General features: G+C 32.1%; 3 long non-coding RNA genes across 3 annotated transcripts; all 3 read right to left on the reverse strand.

Moving 5' to 3' along the window:
* Window positions 1–1,059: 1,059 nt before the first annotated feature.
* On the reverse strand, window positions 1,060–1,811 carry LOC136817453 (uncharacterized). The gene is made up of 3 exons (XR_010848093.1): window positions 1,801–1,811; window positions 1,494–1,556; window positions 1,060–1,143 (listed from the first exon to the last, which is right to left on the reverse strand). It is a non-coding gene; the product is annotated as an uncharacterized lncRNA (long non-coding RNA).
* A 40-nt stretch (window positions 1,812–1,851) lies between these two features.
* Window positions 1,852–2,421, reverse strand: LOC136817455 (uncharacterized). The gene is made up of 3 exons (XR_010848095.1): window positions 2,317–2,421; window positions 2,030–2,083; window positions 1,852–1,861 (listed from the first exon to the last, which is right to left on the reverse strand). It is a non-coding gene; the product is annotated as an uncharacterized lncRNA (long non-coding RNA).
* Window positions 2,422–2,424: 3 nt separating this feature from the next.
* On the reverse strand, window positions 2,425–4,603 carry LOC136817454 (uncharacterized). Its single transcript, XR_010848094.1, has 6 exons — window positions 4,080–4,603; window positions 3,659–3,729; window positions 3,365–3,442; window positions 2,984–3,139; window positions 2,552–2,738; window positions 2,425–2,460 (listed from the first exon to the last, which is right to left on the reverse strand). It is a non-coding gene; the product is annotated as an uncharacterized lncRNA (long non-coding RNA).
* Window positions 4,604–5,076: the final 473 nt, after the last annotated feature.

The following is a 5,076-nucleotide window of genomic DNA, read 5'->3' on the forward strand; positions in this document are numbered from 1 at the left end:
AATGCCGTTAAAAATTTGTACTGCAGCTGAGGGTAGGTGATATAGGTCATTGTCGTATAATAATTTAACCACGTAAAATTCTGCCTTACTTCGTTTTTTCCGACTATGTCAGTTCCACGTCAACGATTGTTTCCTGCCAAGTTATATTCACGGTTTTTAATCTTCTCCAAGAAAATACCTTCAATTTTCCGAGGGTATACGTCAGTAACAAGAATAACCAAAACGAGTCTTGGTGAGAGGGGTCCGGTATACTGGGACGATCATCCCTTTTTAATAGCACCTTTGGAGAGTCTAAATCGAAATTGCAAAAGTAAATTAGATAAAAGCCATCCCTGAAATCGATAACGTATTTTTCCTAAAAGTTCAATTTGTATAGATGATTTGGTTTTTTCCTTTTAATTCACTTTAGGAACATAACACAAAAAGTTTCAACACACAATTTTCATTTTTGTGTACCGGTGACCCAAAAAAGTTTGTTTAAGTGTTTGGTGGCAACCGTGGAGCCACCCGAATGGTTTCTAATTAATTTTTATTTTCATTAGAAATTCTATTCTATTAGATAGAGGAAAGTCCAACTTAAATTTTGAGCTGTAACTTTCCAATTTGGTTCAGAATTACGAAGTTATAAACTTTTAAAGTAAAAAATACTTTAAAAAGGGTTATCAAATTAGGCATACTTTAATGCTTTAGAGAAGTTTTTTGAAAAGTAAATTTTTACTTTGAAAGCTTTTAACTTCATGAAATACTGAACCAATTTCAAAAATTTATAGCTCAAATTTTAACTTAGGCTTTCCTCTATCAATAGAATAAAAATATGAATTAAAGACCATTTTTAGCTCCACGAGGCCATCAAACACTTTTTTGTGGGCTACCCGGTATTTTTTGTAATCTGATAATTAAAAAAAAACTTTCAACTACAAAACTCTTTTGAAAAGAAATTATTTCACAGTTACTGCTAAACACCCTAAATTTCTACCTGGTGCCATAATCATTGAACTATGAGTTTTTCAAAAAAAAACGCATCATAGCAGAAATCATCTATTTATTGTACTGTTTTTTTCGTTCCCTGATATAATACGACAAGAAGAATGTTCTCACCTATGACACCTTCAACAATATTTGAAGCTTCGACACGGCTTGAACCTAAAAACAAGTTTCTTTGTTAAAACAGGTAAAAACACATCAATCCGTCTAGCAGTTGCAAGTTGTAATATTGCAAATTAGATACTCGCTTAATAATTGGTATTCCGTCTAATTAGGCTAGAATCTGTAGTAAATTCAAACATAAATTTGTTACAATTGTCAGAGTAATAATTTAAAGGGCTGTTGCGAACAAATCCTTGGGAGTTTTATAGACGAGAAAAATAGAAATGGTGTGGCGTCAAGATCAAGCTTTATGATATTTTGGATGGACGAATACAACAACAAATTTCGTAACAGAACAATATAGATAAGTTTATCCATTCCAACCAATTCGTTCTAACATTCCTTACCTTGGGTACTTAACTCGGTTTGAGTGGGGCACTGCGCTTCTTCAATAGTACTTTCTGCTGACACTGAAATCAAATCAAATCAATACATTGTAGATGAAAAATTGAGCAAGAAAATGGGTTGCTCTAAATTTAATATACGCTTAACGTCATAATGAAAAACGAGTTAGTAGAAATTAATTAGCATTATAAAAAAACGAGCAGTATTTGAATTTGCTAAAATTTTGTATTTTTTATAGAAAATTTATTGACTTGACACATAGTGAAGATTTTTTCGGCTATCAAAAACCAGAGAACACTTTTAACTTACCAATCACATTTGCGTGGTTTCGCCGGTTTCATTTGGCACACAACGTTGGGGACATCAGAGTCTGATAAACAAGCAGATTTATAGCCTTTAAATTTTCATAAGCTAAGCAAATAGTTTTGTAACGGTATCATTTTTAACGTATAGAAGGCTTTTAAAAAAGATAACTTTATTAATACTAAAAGTAATGGTAAAACAACGAATCTGAACAGTGCAGGATTTCATTTCGTACCTTCGAACAAAAGAGTCACCGTTGTCATCTCAGTTGTGTTATCTTCGGACATTCCTGATTAATAAATAAAAGCAAGTTTACAAAGAAGAACAGTGTTCTCCAAAGGCAAATCTATCAATGATTATTACTTAATACCCAAAGCATCACGGTTCACGATTACGTTTGTCCTATTAGCAAAAGGATCGAAAAAATGCGAGAAATTACTAAGCTCGTTGAAAAAGCAACACACTTATGTCGAAGATAGGTGAAATGTCGAATTTTTTTCCAACAAAAAGGGAAGAACTTACTTTCAGTACCAGGACCAACAGTTTTGGAGGGTGTTTCAACCACGTCAGATGGTGCTTCACCCTCACTAGATGGTGTTTCAACATTGTCCGATAATGTTTCAGCCTCGTCAGGTGTTGTGACCACAGATTGAGATTTACGATAATCTGAAAAAACATCGGTGAAAATAAGTTTAAGGCTGAAACAAACAAAATCTTTTAAGGGAAAACAGATGCTGTTAGATAGAGAAAAGTATACCTTTATATGCCATCTTTAATGTCTCCTTGATAACATCACCAAAAACGACATTATTCTCCACCACCAGGCTTTCCATAAAATGAGTGGCAAAGCCAGGAGTCGCATATCCATCGACATGGACCCTTTGCTCGCCACTCAAATAAAGCACAACGCAATGGCTGTTACACCTCTTGTTTAGGGTATTTAACTAGAGATAAAAAGAGAAACACGCTGAAAATAACATTTTTAGTTATGAAATTATTTAAAAAATTTCAAAGAATCAAACTCATTTACTATCTATCTATAAAACCTTTAAAAGTTTACTGTATTATTGGCTATACTAACTAAGAGGTAAATAATGAAAAAGAACAAAAAAGGACCCATTCATTTGCAAAGTTTCTAGGCTATTTTTTCTAAACAGCAAAAGGTACAACAAAAAATATTTTAACTTACTCTTTTTCTGATAATATTTTTTTGTTGGCACAGGTCAACTTTTCCTTTTGGGATGTCATCCATTGTTGTGGTTGTCAATTTAGATTGTTGCATTCCACAGAGACTGCACTTCTTACATGCGTTACTGGGCATGGGCTCTCTGCAATGTTGACAACACTGGAAAAGAATGCCATAAAAACATTTACCAAGTTTTGAAATTACTACCATCATATCGAGGGTTCGACTCCATTTACCCCTTTGGAATTTATTGATTATGGATACACACATTTTGTGGTAAGGCAGCCTTATATTGAAAGATCAAATTAGAGAACTGAAAATCTTGCTATATATATTACATGGTCCTAACTTAAGAGAATACATTCACAAAAGAATTTTTCTCACCTTGTTTTGCTTTTTGCCACAAGAACCACATTTCTGGCAGGCATTAATGTTCAGCGGTTCTTTACAGTGTTGACAAGACTAGATGAAAGGAAAAGAGGTGACAGTTAGAACTAAAATAATAGAAAGTATTTATATCTTTATATCTCTACCTGAGAAAAAATAACAGGAAATCGTGAATTGAGAAAAATTTTAACTTCAAATCTTAAAAGAATGTTCACATTAATAAAAAAGGTTCAAAATTATTTTCCTGTATAGAAATAGCTAGCATTCTAAGATCAAGCCTTATTATTTTACCTTGTTTAATTTCTGCTTTTTTAAAGATGATGCACCTTGATCAACACCTTCCAAATTTACTGTACAACTATCTAAAAAGTAAAATTAATAACCTTCTGTAAACATTATTTCTATATGAATCAACTAGCCACATGATATACACGGTCAGCAAACGATATCATACCTCAGGATGCAAGCCTATATTTTGCAATCTGTGGATCTGTAGACAGGAGTTTCATTATTATCAGTTAGGGTCAGGGTCAGGGTTGGAGTTGAAGAGATTGTTTGCCAACCACTCTACACAAGGGTTATTTTTTATCAAAAGTTTTACAAACAAATTGTGAACAATTTGAGCTTCATTCAAAGCTTCATCTTTTATTAAGGGTACTCGTTTAACTTTCGACCGTTTTAAATTTTCCTTACTTTGAAATTCAAAACTTACATTCCAAGTCAAAATGTTTTGTAAAGTCTCCCAGTCAATTGTCCAACGTCGAATTGTCCAATGTTAAAGTCATCGTGATTTTAGTAATTTTTAGTAAGATGTCATGTCATGTCATGTCATGTCAGTTAGTTAGTTAGATTGTTAATCGGTCAGTAATTTGTACAAGTAAATTATTGAATTACTGTATTTACTTGTAGCTGAAAAAGGGTTGAAAAGTATTTTACTGAAACATAATGGGTGTCATTGGACCCTTCAAAGCCCATCTTAAAACCTCCCTTCTCAATATTATGTAAAAAACTCACCCTTTCGTCCTTCTCTTCAAAAAAGGGCCTGATTCATTTTTATTAAGGTCTCTCAATAATGTTTTAAAAATGATTTTTATAACTAATTATACCCTTCTTTAATGTACAAAATGTAACATGTAGATTCTTAAAGGAGTTTAGGGGAAAGAATTGGATTGAATATCGGCTAATGGTTAGATTTTAAGAAGAAGAACATCACATTAAAAACAATGATGTATACCTTTAACTGGTGATGGTTGGTTTCTTTCAAGGTTCTCTTGTTAGTTGTTCCTGACAAATATAAAATATATCATAAAATAACCTAAAAAATAATTTCTAATTTCTATAAGTTACTCCTCAATTTAATTGAATCATCTACATTTTGTACTCAAAATTTAAAACCAGTTTCTTTCACACATTGTTTGATTTATATTTATAAAACAAGTCTTTACTTTACTTGAAATACTTAATCAAAAAGAAACTTCAAAAAAAAATTATTGAAAGAAATATATCTTTCTTTTACTCCTTTTTATTTGGAGAATTTCTAGGTTGTAAGTGAGAGATCAGGAAGAAAAACAAGGAATTTTAAAGGCACATTTTTATGGCCTCAGAAAAATAAACAACAAATAAGGCTATTTTCATCTTTTTTTCTGGTTACAGAGCATGGTTTAGGTGTGTTTGCAGAATCAAACTGCAGTTTTTGATTGGTTGAAAGT

Source organism: Clytia hemisphaerica, unplaced genomic scaffold (assembly GCF_902728285.1).
Source record: "Clytia hemisphaerica strain Z4C2 unplaced genomic scaffold, Clytia hemisphaerica genome assembly, whole genome shotgun sequence".
In the NCBI taxonomy this organism is placed as follows: domain Eukaryota; kingdom Metazoa; phylum Cnidaria; class Hydrozoa; order Leptothecata; family Clytiidae; genus Clytia; species Clytia hemisphaerica.